The following is a 25,724-nucleotide window of genomic DNA, read 5'->3' on the forward strand; positions in this document are numbered from 1 at the left end:
CTACCATGCACAGTTTATGGATTTTAATACAACAAAAGATATATTTATAACCTTAAAAGAGTGTTTCCATATAGTTATTTGCATTGATGCCATAACAGACGGCCTTGGGCTAGGGAGTCCCATGTAAGCAAGCCTGGGTGAGACTCGAATTTTGTGGCTTGGTCGCGGTGAAGGTATCGGACCAGAGTTTGCAAAGCGACCAGGGGTAACCCTGGGAGATAGGTTAACTTGTTCCAGAGCCTGGGATTGCAGTTGTTTTGGGTACTCTCTGACACACCCAATTCGAGGCCCAATCCCACTTGTCCACTTACAAGACAAACGCTTGGCTGCATAATTTGCGTGCTCACCATCAACCTCCACAGCCTTTGAATATGTTGATTTTGCTGTTGCCTCTGGATCCTTGATCACTCCATGCTCGGACTCATCACCACCAGCTTTATTTAATGCGTGGTCCTCATCTACAGCACATCTCTTCACCAGAAATGAGAGTGCAAGATTAATCAAAATATGGCAGCTCTCTAGGTTGTTAAATTTTCAAGAAGCTTATTGAAAGCCTAATGAGAACTTTAGATGGTTGTATTACCTTAACATTGGTCAGATCCACCTTGTGTTCTTCAAGGAAAATAATGAATTCTTTGAAACCGTCTTTGGTTGGGAGATAATGACCGCTGTAAGGCCAAATAGCCTGGAGAGGAAGAGAAGGATTTAAGAAACTGGTTTTATTGGTGTTAAAATTGGAATTATATGTATAATGTACCTCAAGAACTCCATGAGAAGCCACCAATCTTCCAGCATCTGTTGTAGCCCCTCCCGAAAGGAAACTCGAGTGCTGAAAAACCCTTTTCTTCTTTTTCCCAACATACAAGGATCTTGTTGTCCTAAGCGCAAAAATCCACTTGGAACCCTCAATGGTGTTAACAAGCGTCCCAGATTGCTTGTAAACAAGTTTTCCACTTTCCACAGTGACTTCAAATGCTTCCCTTTCTTTCTGCAAGCAAGAATAAGACATGGTTAAAAATGTACAAAAACATTTTAGTCATAATTGGCGCATTTCAAGTAAGATAGAAGTAATAAAACTCACCGGTCCAAGATATTTGATGCATTGTCCTTGTAGATCTGTTCTTCGACACCTGTTGAGATTCAGTTCTTTGCCATCGCCAATATCCAACCTTCAATTACAGATGTCAGAACATAAGGGTATAATGGAGCAACCTTCAGTTATGTCGCTGTCAAGTCTGTTTACTGTTTAAAGAAATATAGTACCGGTAGAAGAAAGAATGAGTACTCTTGCTTGCTGACCACGCGTCGTAATAGAAGTGTAAATTGTGTCCATAACGATGCCGTGGATCAATATGCAGAAACATAAAAAAGAAAGGTTACTGATAGAAGTTTCATTGATTACTCTAGCCAGAGTGAATTTGGAGTCTATGACACATGCATTCTACCAAACCATTAAAGTTTCATATAAAGTATCATTTCCTCCTTTTGTCAAAATATGATACATTTCTTCAATCGATCGAATCAAAGCTCCCTTCTCTCTTTTAAGAACAGAAACCGATGCATATTATGTAAAAAAAATAGTGAATTTCATTGATGAATTTAATATTTATATTAAGTTCACGTTCATTTTGAATATTACAAATTAAAAGATTTTTTAATTTCAATATTAATAAGATAATTATCCTTTGAATATGTCAAATTAAAAGGTATTTGTTACCGAGTTAACTTTAAATATTAAATATAATTATATTCTTTTAAATATTTCAAATTAAAATAATATATATTTAAGTATGAATAGTAAAAGTTGATTTTATTTTTTGAATATTTTAAATTAAAAGATATTATTATCTGTTTAAATTTGAATATTAAAAGATATATAGTTTGAGTAAATATCTCTTAAAAATTCCCTATAAATACCGAGTTAACCTGTTAGGTTAATCACAATTTCATAATAAGTTTTCAATAAGTTTTTGACTAGTTTCAAAGAAAAAAAAGTTTTTCTCCACTAATTTTTCGGTGATAGATGAAACGAGGATAGTTCGTGATCTCTACAATTGTGATATTGTAGTTGATCATCTAGTTGTTGTATCATAGGAGACAGATGACCAACGATCTCAAGTACCAAAGGAGTGACCAGAAAATGTGTAGCAACATACCTCAACTGTTTTCGATCAAAAGATCAATAAAAAAGAGTATTTTTTTCTTTATATTTATTTTATTTTCAAGAAGTTTAATTTGATTTATTTTATCTTCTCATGTGTGATTATAGTCTCAGATTGTTATACTTTTAACAAGAGAAAATAACCTCAGTGACCGCAAATGCCTTATAATATACGATTTTAACCAATTTTTTTGGATTTGCGAAAATGACAAACAAATTCGCAACCTAGTTTCCAAATTCGCAACGCTAATTTGTAAATCGCAACACAGAAGTCAAATTCGCAACACAGAAGTCAAATTCGCAACACAGAATTCAAATTCGCAACACAAAAGTCAAATTTGCAACACAAAAGTCAAATTCGCAACATATAATTTCAAATTCGCAACTGTATTTCAAATTCGCAACTCGATTTTCGAATTCGCAACACGAATTTAATTTCGCAACAGGTTTTAGTTTCGCAACACATATGTTTTGGGTATATAACTACGCAGCAGCAGCAACTCATAACCTAAATCCCTAAATCGCAACTCATTCCATCTCCATCTATCACTCTCCGGCGACATCCGTTCCTATATCCAACGACATCATTCCCCATCTCTATTTTTTTACATAATTTTATTTCTATACAATTTTTCAATGATTTCTCTCCCAAATTATCAACTATCAACTTAATAAAGGTATGTTTTTTCTCTAAGTTAGTGCTGATATTTAGTTTATAGCTCGTTTGTTTAGTAAATTAATTTACAATTTGTAGAATGAAATCATCTAATGTTGATCATGTTTGGATAGATTTGTGTTTTGGTGGGTCATGGGAGAATGTTCATGGTGTTTTACAATATGTGCCTTTACCCATGAATCTTCAACTAAAACTGTCATTAAAAAAGTTAACTTATGAAACTCTAATGTTACGTGTTGCAAAGAAATTGAATTTAGAGCATCTAAGTGGATTTAGCCTATCTTATCAGAAAAAAGGTAAAGTTTATTTGTTAACCGACAATGAAGATGTTGAACGATTCATTGCTTACATTAGTGTTTCACAAGATGATGTTACATTGTATGTTGTTGAACCTAGAAGTAGTGAAGTTGGGTCAGTAGCGGGTAGTAATCAATCAGTTCTTCACCCTAGTTTATAGTGCTCCAATGTACAATGTTGTTATCAACCTCAAAATTTAATGGTTCCACCACAATTCATCACCAAGAATTTTGTTTCACCCACATTTCCAATACCAAACACAATATCAAAACCCACACCTTTTCCCTAATCCAAATCCCAACAACTTTCAGCACCAAATTTCGGTTTTCGTATTGACCATTTAGACGATGAGCCAACAAAAAAAATTGTGAGTACTGTCAGGAGGAAGTTACGACTGTGAATGAATATATTGAACATACATTCTGTAATTCATATAACCCTGAAGAATAAAAAGAAGAAGAATAAGTCCCCGAAGAAAAGAAAAAGAAGAAAATACCACGGGAGTATAACTGGAATATGCCATAATTACTTCAGATACCGGAAGAAGAGTTGGTAAAGATAGTAGTTGATTGTTACACAAAAGTTATTCGTATCAAGAAAGATGATTGTTTTGATACAAAGGAAGACTTGAATATAGCTTTGTATACAAAATATGTGGAAGATGGCTATCAACTAAAAGTTAACAAATCAAGCAAATATCATTTCGAAACAAAGTGTATGATTGAAAAAAATTGTACGTGGCGTATGATTGCAAAGAGGATAAAAGATTGCGAAATGTTTCAAGTTAGAACTTTTATTGATAAACATACATGTTCAAGAACCCAATTTTTTCCTCACCATAGACAGGAAAACAAAAAGGTGTTGGGTGGTTTTCTGGCTGAGTTAATGTTTATGAATGGTAGAGTATATAGGGGACATGAAATTATGACTGACATGAATGCTCGGTTCATGATTAGTATCTCATATTCTCAAGCTTGGAGAGCCAAATGTTATGCCATGGAATTGTTGAGGGGGTCTCCAGAAGCATCTTTTGCCCAACTGCCAACTTATTGTCACAATTTAAAGCTGAAAAATTCTAGGTTGGTAACTCATATCAAAACAGATAGAGATGGACACTTTGAGTTATTTTTATCGCCATTGGTGCTGCGATTAGTAAATCAATATAATTTTGTTAACTTATTTTTGTTAGTTACATGCATTTCACATTTAAATGATTATATTTCTTGTGTATATTATTTTGTAGATTCGTTCGTTTATTACTTGCATGCGCCCAGTTATTATAGTTGACGGAGCATATTTGAAAGGTCGATACCTTGGAGTAAACTTATTAGCAGTAGCTATGGATGCTAACAATAGGATACTGCCAATAACTTATGGGGTTGGCAAATCTGAAACCTCTGATTCATGGACATGGTTTATGGGGCATCTTAGGGATTACATAGGTCCTATTAGCAATATGAAAATCATATCTGATAGGGCAAACTCAATTGACAACGCTGTTAGAAGGTGTTTCCCAGATGCTTTTCATGGACTTTGTGGTGTTTATTTGTACAGAAATCTAAAATCAAGGTCTGCTGGTATAAAAAATCACAAATGGACATATTGGAAGGCTGTAAAAGCTTATCGGGAAGTGGATTTTAATAAGCATATAAATTGTTTAAGACGTGTTTTGCCTCAATGTGCTAAAACACTAGAAGATGTTGAGTTTGAAAGATGGTCAAGAGTACATCAACTTGGAGCAAGATATGGTTTCATGAAGTCTAATAGTGCAGAATCAATCAACGCTCTAAGTCGTCATTCCCGGAAATTACCCATTACTATGTTAATGGAGTTTTTTCGAGCCTCTATTCAACAGTGGTACTACAAGAAAAGAAACCATGCATGTATTATTTCTTTAAATTCGTAACTTATCATATATTTTACTAAGTATTATTTATTTAAATTTACAAGAACATTGGAACGTCGTGTTACACTATGGACTGAAAGAAAGATCACTAAACGTGTTGTGAAGTCAACGTCATAGAGAGTTGAACCATGTTCAAACACTTTGTTTGAAGTATTGGATAATAACTTAAATAAGTTGCTCTTCATCTAAACCAAGATAATTCAAGCGCATATGCTATTGATAACTCCTTGAAAAGGTCATATTTTGGGACCTTTTCACTTAAGTTATTGAATGTCTAAGAGCCCATTTAGGACCATTTAGATGCATTTAGGAGCATATAGTTGCATGTGGTGGATTTCAGTTTGCCGTGGCATTTTATTTTTACAGCGGTGCTGCTTTATGGGAAAGGTACTTGTCTGATGATATGCAGGTGTTGAAAGCAAGGAAAAGAGGATTTAAAATGCCGTGACATAAGGATATGGCTGAGCTAAATAAAAATGCCAAGTTCAAATGGCATTTCAGGAGCGTACAAGGAGAGAGAAGATATTTTCTAGCCAGCTGTCCCGGATACCTACCGCAGCATTTTGGTGCTTCAACCCACCGGTTCTGTTGATGACGTTGCCTAGTCTGACCCTGCAGATCCTGTCGGTCCTAGGGCGCCTGTAGCGGGATTATGCCGGTCTCTAGCCAGCTACCTAGGTTGTATCATTGCCTAGTCTGCTCGACTCTTAAGTAACTCAACCATGGTTTTGGGGTTTCCTAGGATGGTTAACACCAAACCTTAGGATTTCTTTTCCCCTATAAATAGAGGAGGAAGCCATATTGAAGAGGACTTTAGTTCCAGCCACATTTGATCTTAAAAAGTTAGAGAGAGAAAGTCTCATCTTTCTCCGTCAATCCCACTTACCGTGGCATTTCTCCTTGACTAGCAAAAGGGAGTGGTGTTCTGAGCATCCGAGAGGATCTAGTCCACTGGGAGCAGTCCTTGGTGGCTGAGGAAGGCATTTGCCAATGCACGTCGAAGGCTTTCTCTCCTCCCCTTAGTCCTTGCTTTTATATTTTGTTGTTGGGTTATAAGGAATGAATGAATCTTGCTTTGTGCTTGTTGATTTCGAGCCCCACCATGAACTAATCCTATTTGGTGGGAGTTCGCATGGTTATTTAAGTTGTTATTTTAATGAATGGTTGCTGTTTCATGCTCTATTCTGTTTTGTTTATGATGCTTAAAGTCTTGAGGTTGTAGGAGCTACGAGAGTAGCCTTTCCTTAGGAGGGTTCATGAGGTTCGAGAGAATGCCTTGGCAATTTATCTTTAGTCTTCGATAGAAGCTAAGGAGGAACTATATAAACAACGGGTTCTAGATAGTAACTAGGCCTAATCCACCTTAGAGATAAGAATAGGATTTCATTCGACTAAAAGGAGTTGTGTATAAACGATAGGTTAGATGTTAATGATGCCGCAAAAAGGTATTGCCGAGACATATTCTATTAGCTGAGTAAATAGGATCACTGCTTGGGCTTACGCCAATCGGTTTTGCCAGGGCATATCTAGTCTGTCGAGTCCCTTACTAGAGATAGTATAGGGCACATCAGTAGACTCTGTCGGGCAGGGTAAGCATAGAAGAATCACCATTCAGAGAAATAAACTTAAGTTTTCCTTGTGTCTCCCATCACTCATTTCCATTGTTGCTTGTCTTGTGAGAAAGCTAAAGTCCTACATATATTAAATCTAGTATTTGCATTTTTATTTTGCCTTGACATTTCTATTTGTTTTCACATATCACAATTTAATTTGCCACGACATATCCATCTGCTACCACACTATCACCACTCCATTTCCACTACGTCCATTCCATTTTCCACTGCATTCTCATCTGTATATACCATAACTAACTTTACTTAGGTGACAAAGTAAAGTGCCTTGACAAACCTATTTGATTTCCCCAATTCCCTGTGGAGACGATACTCTACTTATCACTTTATAACTTGTTCGATTGTGTATACTTGCACACATATCCGCATCATATTTTAGTACTCACAAACAGCAGACAAGTTTTTGGCGCCGTTGCCGGGGAATTGCAACTGGAAGTTAAATTGATTTGTCATAGCATTTTTATATTACTTGTGTAAATTTTTTTTTTCTTTTAGTTATCTTTACTTTATATTTTCTTTAATTTTTCAGATTTTTTCGAGTTTATAACCAGAAGCAACCCTGCAGAGCCATTGGAACCTATTGATCCTGAAATTAAAAGGCTCTTTAGACAAAGAAGACGAGCACAACGTGTCAATATGTACCAACTCGGAAATCAGAGCATTGGCCATGAGGGTGATTAACATGCCGAGGCAAATCCAAATTCTGGGAATGCAGCTAAGCCTCGGGCTATTCGTGATCATTTAAATCCAATCTTAGAGGATCTCAACCCTGGAATTGTGGCACCCGATATTCAGGCAGCCCATTTCGAGCTGAAACATGTCATGTTCAACATGTTAAACTCTATATGGCAGTTTGGGGGAATACCAAATGAAGATGACAGGCAGCATATTCGTAACTTCTTGGAAGTGTGCGATTCTTTTCGCCAACAAGGGGTGCACGAAGATGTTCTGAAATTAAAGCTATTCCCATATTCCCTACGAGACAGAGCAAGGGCATGGTTGAGTGGAGTTCCAGCGGGTTCTATGGAGTCGTGGACAGATCTGTGCAAATATTTTTTGCTGCGGTATAATCCTCCGAACATGAACACCCAACTTAGGAATGACATTGCTTCATTCCGTCAAGCTGATGACGAGTCGATGCATGAGTGCTGGGATAGATACAAAGCATTGCTTCGCAAGTGTTCAAACCATGGTTTTCAAGATTGGACACAAGTAGTGATGTTCTATAATGGAGTAAACGCACCCACGAGGATGATGCTAGATGCCTCGGGAAATGGGACGTTACTGGATAAATCACCAGCAGAGGCATTTGACATCTTGGATAGGATTGCTACCAATGATTATCAGTTTCCCTCAACTAAGCATGGGTTTGGGCGTAAGACACATGGAGCTCTCGAGCTAGATTCTAATGATGTTGTGTCAGCCCAACTTGCTGCCATTACCAACATGCTAAAAAATTTACAAAGGCCAAGTGAGGTAAGGGAAGCGAAGGCAACCTGTTCAGTTTGTTTAATATGCCAAGGCAATCACAATGAGAGTAATTACCCAACCAATCAAGAATCCATCAACTTTGTTGGTAATTTTAATCGAGGAAATAACAACCCCTATTCAAACACCTATAATCCTGGATGGCGTCAGCATCCAAATTTTTCTTGGGGAAATCAAGGAAACAGCACTGCTCAACAGCCAGCTCGTCAGCAGAATTTTAATGATTCCCAGGGCTATCAATCAAATATGCCATGGCATAATCAAAACAAGGGAGGGCCATCTTCATCAAATACTAGTTCTTTGGAGGCCACAATGCAAGAATTCATTGCAACAACAAAAACAATGCTGCAAGACCACTCGACCTCTATAAAAAATCAAGGAGCTCTATCCAGATCCATAGTTCATCGTTAAGGGCACTAGAGAGTCAAGTAGGTCATATTGCCGCGGCATTACAAGAACGCAAACCCGGACATTTGCCAAGTGACACTGAAGTCACCAAACCTCATAGCAAAGAACAATGCAATGTGCTAACTCTCCGAAGTGGTACACAAATTAATATAGAAGATAAGTCTGGGGGAAAACCGAAGGAAGATTCACCCCCCACAACCAGTCAAGCTGATAAAGAACTACAGGAGGAAGCACCGAAGGAAGAAGATAAATCTGAGGGTTCATCAAGTAACAAAGCTGAGGGGGCAAATAAAAATACCACGGTAACTTCTGTTCGCACCCCATCATTACAAGAAGCCAGACCCCCGCCTTCTTTTCCGCAAAGACTGAAGAAACATAACGAGGATACTCAGTTTAAAAAATTTGTTGACATTCCGGGTCAACTGCAGATCAATGTTCCTTTTCTTGAAGCAATGGAACAAATGCCCGCATATGCTAAATTTCTAAAAGAAATCATCACCAAGAAGAGAAAGGTTGAGCAGTACGAAACAATTGCCACGGCAAAAGAATTTTGCTCTTCCTTAAGCAAGCTACCACCAAAAAGACGTGATCCGGGCAGCTTTATCATTCCATGTTCGATTGGAAACAAATTTGTTGGAAAAGCACTATGTGACCTTGGCTCAAGTGTAAACTTGATGCCTAAGTCGATTTTCGTAAAACTGGGGATAGGAAATGCGAGACCTACTTCAGTCATCTTGTAACTTGCCGATCGTTCACATGTGCGTCCAGAAGGGTGAATTGAAGATGTCATCGTGAGGGTTGACAAGTTCGTTTTCCCTGTCGATTTTTTGATTCTGGACTGTGAGGTCGACGCCACAGCGCCCATTATATTGGGGAGACCTTTCCTAGCCACCGGTCGTATTCTCATCGATTGCGAGAAGGGCGAGCTAACCATGCGAGTGGCCGATCAACAGATCACTGTTAATGTTTTCCGATCTCTCAAACACATGGATGATTATGAAGAATGTCAGAGAATTTTTGAGGTAGACACTGAAATTAAAAAAGAGGCAGATCAATTTTTCCATAACAATTTCATTCAGCTAGATATTGATGAGGGGCTCCTTGAAGAGCCGAAAGACTTTTCATCCAAGGAACAGCAGGCTAGCTTCCTTAAAGCTAGCCCAGGTACGCGCTTTGAACCTTTGAATTTCGAAGAGTTTGTTCCTCCTAAGACTTCATTACAGCATGCACCTACCCTTGAACTTAAAAATTTGCCACAACATCTTAAATATGCTTATCTGGGTTGTAATGACACTTTGCCTGTGATTATTTCCTCTGCCCTTACTCCTAACCAAGAATCTAGTTTGCTAAGTGTTTTGTCACAGCATAAGAAAGCGTTAGGGTGGACGATGGTAGATCTCAAGGGAATAAGTCCAACAATCTGCATGCATAAAATTTTGCTGGAAGAATGCCTCGGCAAATCCATAGAGCCACAACGAAGATTAAATCCAATCATGAAGCACGTTGTGATGAAAGAGGTTCTCAAATGGCTCGATGCTGGAGTGATATACCCTATTTCAGATAGTTCGTGGGTCAGTCCCTTCCAATGCATGCCTAAAAAGGGAGGCATGACCGTGGTAACGAGCGAAGGAAATGACTTAATACCTACTCGCACTGTCACTGGATGGCGCATCTGCATGGACTACCGCAGGCTTAACAAGGCCACCAAGAAGGATCATTTTCCTTTGTCATTCATCGATCAAATGCTGGATCGACTTGCGGGCAAGACATACTATTGTTTCCTGGATGGTTATTCAGGGTATAATCAGATTGCCATAGCACCAGAGTACCAAGAGAAGACGACATTCACGTGCCCGTATGGCACATACGCTTTTCAAAGAATGCCTTTTGGACTCTGTAATGCCCCGTCAACTTTTCAGCGTTGCATGCAAGCCATTTTTTCTGACATTGTGGAGGATTTTTTGGAAATTTTTATGGACGATTTTTCTGTTTCTGGAGACGATTTTCAAAAATGCCTCGGTAATTTGGCAAAGGTACTGAAGCGATGCGAGGAGGCTGATCTCATACTAAACTGGGAAAAATGCCACTTCATGGTGACTGAAGGCATTGTTCTAGGACATAAAATTTCTGCAAAGGGCATTGAGGTCGACAAGGCTAAGATCGAGGTGATCGAGAAGCTTCCCCCACCAAATTCTGTCAAGGGCATTCGGAGTTTCCTTGGCCACGCTGGTTTTTACAGACGATTCATCAAGGATTTTTCCACACTATACAAGCCTTTGTGCACCTTGCTGCAATAGAACCAACCCTTTGTGTTCGATCAGAAATTCCATGGCGCATTCAAAGAGCTGAAGCAGAAACTTATCTCTGCACCAATTATAGTTCCCCCAGGTTGGACGTCCCCATTTGAATTAATGTGTGATACAAGTGATTTTGCCGTGGGAGCTGTGCTTGGGCAGCGTAAAGGTAAAATCTTTCATGTCATATATTATGCTAGCCGTACCTTAAATGATGCACAATTAAATTACACAACCACTGAGAAAGAATTACTTGCCGTGGTATTTGCATTTGACAAATTTAGGCCATACTTGATAGGCACCAAGGTTATAGTTCATACTGATCATTCAGCTATAAAATATTTAGTGAACAAGAAAGATGCCAAGCCTAGACTGATCAGGTGGATATTACTTCTGCAAGAATTCAACTTAGAGGTAATTGATAGGAAAGGTACTGAAAATCAGGTTGCAGACCACTTATCTAGGCTAGAAAATATTTCAGAATGCCATGACATTTTTGATATTAAAGAAGAATTCCCTGGCGAGAAAATTTTATATGCCACGGCAATTCTGTGGTACGCTGATCTGGTTAACTTTCTTGTTAGTGGTGTTTTTCCTTATGAACTGAACAGCCAGGGAAAAAAGAGGTTTCTTCATGATGCCAAGTTCTACTTTTGGGACGAGCCGTACTTATTCAAGCAATGTGCTGATCAAATGATTCGACGGTGTGTCCCCGAAGAAGAACAAAGCGATATCTTACACCATTGCCACACATCAACTTGTGGAGGGCATTTTGGAGGTTCGAGGACTGCTACAAAGGTCCTCCAGTCAGGTTTTTATTGGCCATCATTATTTAAAGATGCCCATGCATTTTGCAAGGCGTGCGACAGATGCCAGCGCACTGGAAATATTTCCAGACGATACGAAATGCCGCTGCAAAATATTCTGGAGATTGAGCTCTTTGATGTTTGGGGCATCGATTTCATGGGACCATTCCCATCTTCCTTTGGAGATTTATACATCTTGCTAGCGGTGGATTACATTTCAAAGTGGGTTGAAGCAATTGCTACGCCGAGAAACGACTCAAAGACTGTGCTCAAGTTCCTTCATAAGAACATCTTCACTCGTTTTGGAGTCCCAAGAGCTATTATCAGCGATGAGGGCACTCACTTTGACAACAAGTTGATTGCCAAGGCATTACAGAAATATGGAGTGCGACATAAGATTGCCACGGCATATCATCCGCAGACGAATGGACAGGCTGAAATCTCCAATCGAGAAGTTAAGCAAATCCTAGAGAAGGTGGTTAACCCCCGAAGGAAAGACTGGTCCCCAAAGCTTGACGAAGTATTATGGGCATATAGGACAGCATTCAAAACACCTTTAGGAATGTCGCCCTTTAAGATGGTATATGGAAAAGCCTGCCACCTCTCTGTTGAACTAGAGCACAAGGCGTACTGGGCAATCAAAAAGTTAAACTTTGACGAGCAAATTACTGGGGAGAAACGATTACTTGATCTAAATGAAATAGAAGAGTTTCGAGTGCAAGCATATGAAAATGCCAAGCTCTACAAGGAAAAAACCAAAAAGTGGCACAACAGAATGCTTTTGCCACGGTAATTTCATATGGGTCAGAAAGTACTGTTGTTCAATTCTAGGCTCAAGCTCTTCCCAGGCAAATTAAAGTCACGCTGGTCTGGACCATTTGAAGTTCACCATGTTTACCCTTATGGTGCTGTTGATATCAAGAACCTGGATGATGGATCCATCTTTAAAGTCAATGGCCAGCGCCTAAAGGCTTATCAAGGAGTCCCACCTGCACGTGACAAGTCGGCGTTGCGCCTAAATTGCTGGGGAGAAACGATTACTTGATCTAAATGAAATAGAAGAGTTTCGAGTGCAAGCATATGAAAATGCCAAGCTCTACAAGGAAAAAACCAAAAAGTGGCACGACAGAATGCTTTTGCCACGGTAATTTCATATGGGTCAGAAAGTACTGTTGTTCAATTCTAGGCTCAAGCTCTTCCCAGGCAAATTAAAGTCACGCTGGTCTGGACCATTTGAAGTTCACCATGTTTACCCTTATAGTGCTGTTGATATCAAGAACCTGGACGATGGATCCATCTTTAAAGTCAATGGCCAGTGCCTAAAGGCTTATCAAGGAGTCTCACCTGCACGTGACAAGTCGGCGTTGCTCTTGCAAGACGTTGACACTGGTCCGGCATCTTAAGGATGCCGTGGCATTTTTAACTTACATCTGTACATAAATTATTTTTGTTTTGCCTTTATTTTAATATTTCTCATTATTCGGTAATTATTTTCATTTCATATTTTTGCCAGGGAATCCCACGCACTAAGCACGTGAGGCGTGTTGACGAAGTTGAGAACACTTTGGGCGGCAAAATGAAAAGGAAAAAGGAGGGAAATTTTATTTTGACTTTTGACTTAGGAATGAATTTTTTTCATTTTGTTTTCTTTCCCGCCCTACCCCACCGCTTATCTATTTCCCCCCCCCCAAATATTTCCATTTAACTAGCCTACCCCACTTACTTTTCACTTTTCACTTTCTCTTTTTACTTTCACTTTCTAGTTTCCTCTTCTCATTTCCAACTGCCGTCGACCACCATAACTACCGCATCAAAAAGCTCTCTTCCTTCATTTATTTTTGCAGTCTCACGATGGTGCGCTCACGACCAGCTCCACCACCCTCACCACCACGCTTTGTCGACGAGGCTGCTAAGGAACGCTATCAAACCATAAAGAACCGGCGAGTCTTTTTTGAGTTGGGCTTTGTCTTCTCCGAGGCGGAGAACGCCGATTTGGGCAACGAAGTGTTGGACGTGGTCACTAAGCATAAGTGGCAGAAGTTTGCCAAACATCCTACCCCTGTCAACGCCACAATAGTGAAGGAGTTTTATTCTAACATTACCGAGCCAAATCAGCATGCCGTGATGGTTCGCGTCATTTCTATTCGTTTTACTCCTACCGCTATTAACCGTTATTTTAAACTGCATGTTGCTGATGACCACCATGCGAGCTTTGCCCAAGAGGCCGACCATGAAACTTACCAAGGCATACTAGAAGACTTGTGTCTTCCCGGTACTCAGTGGAACGGTCAGCAACTGAAACAAAAGACCGTGGATAGGGATCGACTGCTCCCCCATGTCAAACTGTGGAACCATTTCATGAAGCACAAGCTTATGCCAACCTCCCACAATACAATTGTATCATGCCAGATGATGCTTTTGCTGCACTCTATCATCACCGGACGAACCATTGATATAGGGAAGATTATCGTGGAACAGGCTCATCTATGCCTAAAGCGACAGGCAAGTGCCTTGGTATTCCCAAATCTCATCACTGCTTTATGCCGAAAAAAGAAAGTTCGAGAAGAAATGTTTGATGAGATTTTGTCGGGCATTGCTGGACTCAACAAAGCAAAAATACATATGTTGCTGGGCTACAAGGAAGCCAAAGGAAAGGAACACGAGGCAACCACATCTCGCGTTGCATTATCACCAGCATGTTGGGCAGCTGTCCGACAAACTGATGGTCTATTTTGCTTATGCCAAACGACGTGATGCCTTTCTCACCAGTGCCCTGATGGAGTTCCTCCCGCACACTAACTTTACCATTCCCCCTTTTCCTGATGAGCTCGTCCCATCGCATGGAGATGTCGAGGTATCTGCAGAAGTACCTCCACCTGCCCCAGCTGCTGCTCAACATTTATCGAGTAAAGACAGTCCCCAGCGAGCTGAAGCAGAAGATCCAGTAGACCCTGATCCAATCCACGCAGTTTCACTTGATGTAGACAGAGAAGCCAACCTCCAACTTGCTAATTTCCCGGAGCCTGCCCCATTTGTTGAACCGTTCGCAGAAGAACATCCAGCAATGTCACCACCTGCTGTACCGATGAAAGCAGCCAACCCTGAAGTATCACAACCTACTGAGTCGGCCGAGGAGTCACAATCGGAGATGCCACGGCAAGCTCCTTTGCGTAGGAGCAGACGTCGCCTACGAAAGGCATCTCAACATCAGGAGCCCCCGCTCCCAACTGTTCAAGAAGGCCCTCACACTCCTCCAGCTGCACCAGCTTCTGACTCCGAGCATTCCAGCCCCGCTAAGCTCCACAAGCGCACTTGTCGTGCAACTGCTGCACCACCACCATGAAGCCAAGGTACCTTGCATTGCATTGCATTCATAGCATGTAGTTTTCATTTTTCTTAGATTTAGTAAGCATTGGGGACAATGCTTCTCTCATGTTTGGGGGAAGTAGTGTTCTCGCATCATTGTATGATAATATTAGTAAAATGAATATGCCATGACATTAGTAAATATAGAATTAGTTTTCTGGAATTAATTGAGGATGCCCGATGATGAAGAATTCTTGATGGCTAGGATAGAATGTTTATGACTGGTTGAGGATGATAGAACCAACTCTAGGACTTGCTTCTTTGAAACCCTTGAACACGAGTGTATGTTTTCCATGCTTGAGAAACTTAGAAATTTTTTATAAGAGAATTCTTAAATGTCGTGGCATAAAACTGTGAATGATGAAAACCCCGCATAAAAAAAAGAAAAAAAAAGAAATATAAATTATAAATAAATGCCTTGGCATATCTGTAGAGGAGCACTCCGCTATGTCTTGGCATATGAGTGAATGAAAGTAGTCACAGGATGACTCTACCTGACTAGCTCGGGGGTGAAAGGTATGCTCCCTTTCATCTAGAGTGTGGGATGGTAGAGTGATGGGTTGACTCTCCTCGTAGCAGAAGTAATCAAAGAAAACAAATGGGAGTAGTAATTTGAAAATGTCATGGTAAATTGAGAAAGCTTGAGTAGAAAATTTTTAGGTTTGTTAAGCATGGACTGGATATAAACACGCACACACCCACATAAAGAATCTTACCCTAGGGGACGGTACTTGATTTCTCAAACTAGTCTAGAATGTTGAAGCCATATGAGCTGAGGGCTGAAATTTTATCCCATATAACTATTTTGCTTCTGAACTTGTCATGGTATTTTTGTTTTGCTTATCACTATCCATTGCTTGAGGACAAGCAATAGCTTAAGTTTGGGGGTGTGATAACTCCTTGAAAAGGTCATATTTTGGGACCTTTTCACTTAAGTTATTGAATGTCTAAGAGCCCATTTAGGACCATTTAGATGCATTTAGGAGCATATAGTTGCATGTGGTGGATTTCAGTTTGCCGTGGCATTTTATTTTTACAGCGGTGCTACTTTATGGGAAAGGTACTTGTCTGATGATATGCAGGTGTTGAAAACAAGGAAAAGAGGATTTAAAATGCCGTGACATAAGGATATTGCTGAGCTAAATAAAAATGCCAAGTTCAAATGGCATTTCAGGAGCGTACAATGAGAGAGAAGATATTTTCTAGCCAGCTGTCCCAGATTTTACGCATGCTCTACCCGAGATACCTACCGCAGTATTTTGGTGCTTCAACCACTAGTTCTGTTGATGACGTTGCCTAGTCTGACCCTGTAGATCCTGTCGGTCCTAGGGCGCCTGTAGCGGGATTATGCCGGTCTCTAGCCAGTTACCTAGGCTGTATCATTGCCTAGTCTGCTCGACTCCCAAGCAACTCAACCATGGTTTTGAGGTTTCCTAGGATGGTTAACACCAAACCTTAGGATTTCTTTTCCCCTATAAATAGAGGAGGAAGCCATATTGAAGAGGACTTTAGTTCCAGGGTAAGCATAGAAGAAACACCATTCAGAGAAATAAACTTAAGTTTTCCTTGTGTCTCCCATCACTCATTTCCATTGCTGCTTGTCTTGTGAGAAAGCTAAAGTCCTACATTTATTAAATCTAGTATTTGCATTTTTATTTTGCCTTGACATTTCCATTTGTTTTCACGTATCACAATTTAATTTGCCACGATATATCCATCTGCTACCACACTATCACCACTCCATTTCCACTACGTCCATTCCATTTTGCCACTGCATTCTCATCTGTATATACCATAACTAACTTTACTTAGGTGACAAAGTAAAGTGCCTTGACAAACCTATTTGATTTCCCCAATTCCCTGCGGAGACGATACTCTACTTATCACTTTATTACTTGTTCGATTGTGTATACTTGCACACATATCCGCATCATATTTTAGTACTCACAAACAGCGGACAGCTATGGATTGCTACACTACAGAAGTATATCGACAGACTTATGCCGAGATTGTCTACCCTATTCCACATCCTTCTGAGTGGGACATATCGAATGACTTACAAACAGTTTTGCCACCAGTCATGGACAGCAGGCTACCTGGCCGACCAAAAAATCACGATCATATACCGTCTAAGGGTGAAGAGAAGGGATATCCACATGTAGTCGGTGCAAGGAAAATGGTCATACAAGGTTGACCTGTGGATCACCAGTGCTATCACAATCATCTTTTCCTCTACCAAAATATGGATCCTCATCAAAATCCAAAGCTCATATGGTGCCAACCAAAAGGAAATCAAAATCAAAATCGCAATCAAAATCAAAATCCCAATCACAACCGTCTTCACCTTTTGGGACTTATTAACTTAGGTGATTTTTAAATGTAAACTTTGTATTATGTGTATTTTATGTGTGAATGCATACATTTTCAGTTAGACATTCATTAGTAACTTTAGTTTGAACATTGCTATGATCTGTTCAGTTGTTATCACTTATCAGATTGTTGTATGTTATCTTTTTGAAGGTGTTTTCCTTGAATTCGCAATGCGAAAGTCAAATTCACGTTGCGATTTTTTGTTGCGATTGTTACGAAAGTTAAATTCGCAACGCGAAAGTCAAATTCACAACGTGAAAGTCAAATTCGCAACGCGAAAATCAAAATCGCAAACTGAAAATCGTAACACGAATTTGACTTTCGCGTTGCGAATTTAATTTTAACGTTGCGAATTTGACTATCGCAATGCGAATTTGACTTTGGCGTTGCGATTGCGAATTTGACTATCGCAACGAGAAAATTGCAATGCGAATTTGACTTTCGCGTTACGAATTTAACTTTCGCGTTGCGAAAGTGTACATTCAACAGTCTTTTTTGCCTTCAACATAATGCAGATTGAATTTAAACAAATCAACTTTTACAAATCAATGAAACAAGTAAAAAATAATTCTAATTTATACATCAAGTAAACAAATCAAATTTTACAAATCAACAAGAAAAAAATAATTCTTATTTCCTCAACAAATCAACTTTTACAAAGAGAACAAATCAATGTAAAGTTCAATTAAACAAGGGAAAAAGTGTACCCCAGACAGTTGTTTATGCACAAATACATCAATTTCACGCAGCTCACATCAGGAATAACCTGCAGAAACCAAACATTTGCTCAAATAACACTTTCTACACATCTAAAACCAACAAACAGCAAATTATTGAATTCTAGGTACTTAACCAAACATTTTCAAACGAACAAAGAGTATATATGTTAACAACACTTGCTCAAACTTACCAATTGTTTATGTAAACTTTCAGCACGCGGATGCAGGTAGGCAACGTCTCGCATATATCGCTTGAGCCATAAAATACCGAAATCATAAGCCTACTGCAGCTCTATCTCTATCTGTGGGAGGTAGAAGGTGTTTACTTCCTGTCGTCAAACGCTCCAAGCACATGCATACAAGAGGACCATAATCCTCTCTGGCTCCCTCCATTTGTTATGGCGCGGTATCGTCTCTGATCATTGTAACTTTGAACTTTTTTGGCTTTTTGTTTCCAGAATTAGTCCAATAATCAATCGCGTCCAAGTATTTCGCCAAATGAACGCTCCATCCCTTACAAATAATATCTCTCAAATTAGACAATGGTATGTAATTCAACATGTTGTCATATACCATTGTCTTCAGGGATGGGAGCTAAAGCTCGACAAGAAGCCAATGATGACTTTCCAAAACAGGGATAAACACCTGCAATCATAAATAATTGCACACATCAAATAAAATTTATGAAAACCTTTAAAATATTCAAAAAATAAATATTAACCTTATCGATCTCCCACCACGCAGGATAAAGTTTAGCTTTTCCATTACCCAACGTATATGAAGCATCTCTCGGATCCTTCAAGTGAGCTACGTGAAAAGACGTCGACATAATAGTCCATCGAGTATTTCTTATTTTCCTCAATTTCCTTATTATTAGAAAACGTGACACCCATGCATCAATATGCTGTTTTATAAAAAAATACATATATTAGTGAATTTATTAATAATTTTAAAAAATAATCAAAATGTAATATAAGAAGAATATAAGACTTACCACCCCTTCAAGATAGCCATTATCTTCAACCCCTAATAAAATTCCCCACCAAGACCGATCAAGAAACAAATGCATAACATCATCGAGTTTTCATAGGTCAGAATAACACCCCTTGCTCCGCTCATGTAGATAAAAATCAACCACGGTCTTAGCCCTAAGGGTATTATCCGTAATTATGTCCGGTAGTGTTTCCCTCTCCTGCTAAGGAATAGTACTGGCCGGTAACACATACGAAAGCCAACTTGCATCCATCATATCGGGCACGGGAGGGGGTTTATCAATATGCCGACATATAATTCCATGTGAATCGGGCTCTTGAACGGCGGGCGGGACCTATTGAATGATGACAGGGGCCTCTTGAACGGTGGGAGGGGCCTCTTCAATGATGAGAGGAGCCTCTTGAACGATAGGAGGCGCCTCTTGAACGATGATAGGTGCATCGGGCTTCTTCTTATAGAGTCTTGGCACTAGTGGGGTGAACGAAGACGTAATGGCAAGTGTACGATGTCTGATGCGTGAACCCCGTCGTGCAAGAAAAACCCAACGTAAAGCATCTACTTTATCAGGCCGCTGAAAATAAATTAATACATAAATCAATAAATAAATAAATAAATAAGATTATTTGCATTTTTAGTATAGTATTAAACAAATTTACCTCATTGCGTAGAGTATGAACCTCATTCTGTAACGATGAAACAATCTCGCGTAGAACGGCAACCTCATCACGTAAAGTAGATACCTCACCACGTAGCGCACCATTGTCATCGCGTAAAAAATCCACCTCCCCATGTAAAGACCGAACCTCATCATGCCATGCACCATTGTCTTCACGTAAAGTACCGACCTTATGATGCAAAGCACCGACCTCATCACGTAACTCCCCTAACTCATCTCGTGGAGGTGGAGAACAGAGAGATAAATGTCGTGGCCTCTTTGTCGGTCGCCTATCATGAGGTGATGGTGGAGAAGAGGCTCGATGATGTGATGGAATAGGTGATGGTGGAGGTGGAGAAGAGGCTCGATCAGGTGATGGCTCCGGGTGTCGAGCTGTAGAATCATCCTAATCAGGTGATGGCTCTCGAAGTAGGGAGTGCTCATCATCCGTCCCATAAAAAAACCTCTTACTAGCTTGCCACCAATCAGTGGCAAGCTCAGCCTCTGTGGGTGTAACCCTCTGTAATGGATAGTTGGCCTCCTAACAATATAAAAGCTCAAACAAAGTTAAATGTGTACTAGTAATAACTTTTTATATATGGTATTATTTGTGTGTTAACTTACATCATTCATTGTCGTATATGGGAGTAACTCTTCCCAATCCAACATGCGGATCCTCTTCTAGGTAATAGCCCTAGGAATATCATTTGATTTTTCTATCGCATATGTCTGCATGCTGGGAAAAGCCTCAAATATCCAAATCTACAAACAATATAATACACAAACATTAGTAATTGTTAAATAATTAATTATAATTTTGGAAACATTATATATAAATTATTACCTTAAAGGCCCAAGTAAAGCCTGTCAAAGTGTATTTGGAACCATCTCCCCGTAAACTTTTTCGGTCCTCAAAGGCAGATGACAACTTCTTCCAGGTAGCTTTCCATAGATATGAACCCCACGGAAACAAATTTCATACATTTAGGTCCTCTACCAATAATATTAGGTCCTCAAAGATAGGTTGTCTGCCCTCTTTGCCTAAAAAACTGGCATGCAAAAGTAATAAATGGCATACTCGGACAACATCAAGGTCATCCATCCGAGTAAAACCATCTTTAACAAATAATCTCTTCAATTCGTCGACGTGTAAACTCGGCTTCGACTTTACCAGCTCAGGAAAAACCCGAGATAACCATGATGGGCGGGAGATATGACTAGTGTACCAGGTTACATCATCGTGTCCGAAGCGTAGACCAGTGATTAAGCAAAACTCCTCCCGCCCAAAACAAGTATACGCCGGAGGAAAATAAAACCATATCTCTTCATCACCACGTTGTATCCTCTCGGGTAGATCGTTAGTCATGGTCTGAAGAAACAAATGTGTCAACATAGCATCTCCACCCGGATGTTGTACTTTCAGCCATGGCCCGAAACAAGTATCCTCAAACAATTTTCTTTGTAGAGGTGTAAGCGTCGACGCAATTTTAGTGGCTATGCTTAATTTATTCCTTAAGGTCAATGCAGCCGAAAAAAATTTCTATAAAAACAATAAACATACAAACTTAGATATACCAAAAACTACAAATTATACACTATAAACAGACATGATATTAAACAGTGAAAACAAAGCCAAATATGTTTCAAACTAGCACGATATTCACCCAAGTCATTATTCCATCATAGTTCACAAAACATCATATAACATTCCAGAAGTAAGCATTTATATAAACATTTAAAAGGACAACATATAGGTTTAGTGCAGGTTCAAGGACAACATAAAGAGTAGTAGTTTATTATTGAAACTTAAATTCGTAACACTGTGAAGTTAGTATTTGTCTTTGTTTTTTGGTTGAAGTAATGCAATTCATTCAAGTTTCAATTTGCATAATAATAGTAGTTTCTGAAACTTAAATTCGGAACGCGAAAAATGAAAATCGCAACGCGAAACTAGAAAATCTCAACGCAAATATCGCAACGCGAAAATAAAATTGTGTTACGATTTTCATTTTCGCGTTGCGATTTTCATTTTCGTGTTGCGAATTTAAGTTTCAAAAACTATTCTTCTGCAAATTGAAACTTGAATGAATTGCATTTCTTCAACAAAAAGACAAAACAAAGACAAATATTAACTTCACAGGACAATATTGGCAGCAACCGAATGAATTTACTAAGCAATCTAAATGAAATGGTTATAGATTATATATTGAAATTACCAGTAAATTTATCATCAATATCAGAAAAATCTAATAATAATACAACAATTTCAAAATAAAAATAAGAGATTAAACTAACCCTCGGTGGTTGCTTTTCCATTTATGACCGTGAATGGTTATGAGGGTTGCTCTGAGAGATGGAGATAGACGGATTTCGCCAGAGATGGGGACAAATTTTGTCGGAGATGGGGACGGATGTCGCCGTAGAGAGTGAGAGATGGAGATGAGACTGAGTTGTAATTTAGGGTTTTAGGTTATAATTTGCGATAATGCTGTTTACATTTGTGTTTCTTAATCAATATTGTGTTTCGAATTCGAAAATAAAATTCGCGTTGCGAAAATAAACGCTCTTTGCGAATTTGACTTATGTGTTGCGAATTTGACTTTTGTATTGCGAATTTGACTTTTGTGTTGCGAATTTGACTTTTGTGTTGCGAATTTGACTTCTGTGTTGCAAATTTGACTTATGTATTGCGATTTACAAATTCGCGTTGCGATTTACATAATCGCGTTGTGAATTTGGAAACTGGGTTGCGAAATAGGAGTTCACGTTGCGAATTTGTTGGTCATTTTCGCAAATCCAAAAAAAATTGGTTAAAATCGCATATTATAAGGCATTTTCAGTCACTGAGATTATTTTCTCTTTTAACAATCCTAATACATGGTAAATTCGTTATTTATCATTAATTTTTTACAATGATATTTTATGATTATTATCGTTATATTATTTATCTATATCATTATTGGATTAACGACTTTTGTCCAACATATTAAAACTAAAAAGGTTCACGAACGACGTTCAAATGATAACATACCTTAGCAAAAGTTCCCCTATGCTATCGTTAGACATGAAAATAAAGAGTTTTACCATGTTATATCTAATCGGCTGGAACACAAATAAACAGGGATAATTCTAAGTCGACAATGATTAAATGAGCTTGCATCTTCAAGCCAATGTTGGAGGGCTAGTTTTTGAGCCTTTTTTTGTCCCCAACCTACAAAACCCAAAAGGATGATCTTGTCAGTTTTAAAACAAAACATGGAAACTAGCAACTGGTAAAAGTTTAGTAAAGTACCTTGGCAGCCTTGTTTTAGCCCTCGCTCATTTTGATGTGACAGTTTCATGTTTCTCAATGTCATAGAATGAATCAGTACAACTTCTTAATGCTGCAGAATCCAAGGTCTTCCACCTGCAATGTTTGAATTAATATAAGAATCAAACGAATTACTCAAAAAAAAAAAACGCCAAAAAGAGCAACAGTAAAATCATATTATATGGAGACAAAGTGACAAACCAGAGCTCCTCAACCACAACTGCACAATCTGCAAGATTCCTCCTTGTCCTATAACCTTTGTAAACTTTTTGTAGCTTAGTTGAAGCAGCTTCGAGCTCACTTAGGGGCCTTGGAGAAAACATTATCTCTGGTTTAGGAGCATTATGGTGGGTTTTACTGGTATAAAGATTCCACTGGCTTTATCACTTGAAACAACGGAATTTACATTCCCTTGGTCAAGTGTTAAATGTTTGAAGGAACAGGATGCTTCAAGCTTTGGTTCTTTAATGAACTTCATAAGTTCATAGGGAAAGAAGAATTAAAGGGGGGAAAGAAAAGAAAACAACCACAAAAATACAACCAGAAAACTTCTTCTCTAATTTATAATGACCCAAAGATAAGTCTATTGACTCCCAAGTCCAACTGCAAAGTCTTCTGCAACTTGTTAAACAAGGCAATTGGGTGGCAGTTTGAACAATCAAAGCTACTGCCAGTGCAGCAGTTGGAGGAAATATGTATTAAATGGAAGAAATATAAGAGAAACAAAGAAGATAATTATAAAATTATACAAGTATGAGACTATCAGCTAAGTTATTAGTTCTTTTACTAAGATGATATATGGTCGTAGACACAGTGGGATGACGAAGTGGTTGGCTGTGGGGGCTCTTTACTTTTTAATATTTGTACGGTTGTTGATGAAACTTCGTTTTCAGCAATGAAATTCAAGTTGTGATAAGTTTCTGACTTTTTAATGACTTGATGTAATCTACCTTTTGGTTTTCTCTTCTCTCAAATCAATGGTTTTTGGATAACCTCGGAGCAACAGCAACGAACCCATTTTTTCTTTCGAGTAATTCAAGTTTAAATGATAATTTTCACACCAATTTTATCCTCTTTTACGAAGATAATTGATAAGAGGGTAAAAAATACCAGTCTTATGGATTTACACACAGCAAGCCGAAGAACTTCTGCAATCTAACAACAAGGTACATTCAAAGATGCAGAGAAAAATAGAATACATTCTGGAAATTAAAGAAGAGCAGGCATGTAAAGATCGAATATAAAAAGAAAGTAATAATTCGAAATTTCGAAGATCAAATATAAAATTTATGGTGAAACAAGATTTTATTTTAAAAAAACAATCATTAACCATTACACTACAACTTCGTCACATTGCCGTGGCCCTTGTTATTATTATATGTCACGACGTAACTGAAAAGACATAAACTAAAAATTATTTTGTTTAGGTATCTAGTATCTACGGCGGCCGGATACCGATTGAACTAGTTGGATCATCCCTTTCTAGGAACTGTCTTGTTCTTTGAAGGAATTCCTTCTAGAAACTGTCCTATCTTGTTCTTTAAACCAGTTCTAGAAACGGATATGGTACTCAGTGTCCTAGGATGGTACGCTAATACTGTATCGCGCTTGCCAGTAAATATAATAGCATCATCGACATCGTCTGATATTTTGCATTTCCCCCCTAATATGATCGTCTTTTTCCAGATCGTATCATCGTCTTTCGATCTCTTTTTTCGATCCCGAAGCTTCACCGAAATGCTTTTAATGTGCTTCACCGTTAGGGTTGTGCATAGTTTTCGTTCGGACTCGGATTTTATCGTGAAAATGTTGCTTGAGCGAGATTTTCTCAACCCTGGTGGAAGAGGCAATTCTTTGACCGTCACTTGCTCCGTTTCGAATGCTGTTGTTGATGTTGTAATAAAGGTGGTTTGTTCGGGTTTTTCCTCTTCTGTTTGTGTATCTGAATTCTCATCCGAAACAGGGGCTGATAAAGCTGGTTGCCGTTTCCTTCGAAACCCACAGAGACCAGTGAACATCGCCATTGTTGCAGTCATCCCCATGCTAGGTGCAAGGAGAGAAAGGTAACTAACAAAGAAGAAGACAAATTTGGGAAGTTTAAGAAATGTTAGTTGATTTTATGTCCAATTCTGTTTCCATTTTTTACGTAGGTGTTTGATGTTTGAAACTCGTTGGCAGTTATGGTAGTTAATTTCCTTGTCGACTCTAATTTGGAACTTGGATTGATGACTCATGACCTAAAAATTGGCTTGGCTCAAGTTAAATTTTCACTTTTCTTGATCGATAAGTGTTAACTACATCAATAAAATATTTTGTAATTTAAAAAAAATAATTTTATGAAGAGACAATTATAAATCTCAAACGTACGAATCAAATTAGGAACAAAGTTATTATAAAATCTGAAGGGTTGTTGTCCTCTAACCTTTTTTCGATTTAATGATATTTTAGGTTTTTTTAGTTTCTCCTTAATCTTTAAATTAAAATATTTAATAGATCTATGTTGTTTTGATATAAAATACTTTGATTCCTTTTAATATTTGATCTTTGTTTTATCTCTACGTAAAATATATATTTAATATTAATTTTTTAATAATTTCTTTCAAATAAATTCTCTAGTTATAATTCGTTGATAATCATAATACAT

At 38.6% G+C, this 25,724-nt stretch overlaps 1 pseudogene; it reads right to left on the bottom strand.

Moving 5' to 3' along the window:
* LOC120218895 lies at positions 1–24,098 on the bottom strand (annotated as a pseudogene).
* Positions 24,099–25,724: the final 1,626 nt, after the last annotated feature.

The sequence above is a fragment of the Hibiscus syriacus genome, unplaced genomic scaffold, assembly GCF_006381635.1.
Source record: "Hibiscus syriacus cultivar Baekdansim isolate YM2019G1 unplaced genomic scaffold, ASM638163v2 tig00110201_pilon, whole genome shotgun sequence".
Taxonomy (NCBI): Eukaryota; Viridiplantae; Streptophyta; class Magnoliopsida; order Malvales; family Malvaceae; genus Hibiscus; species Hibiscus syriacus.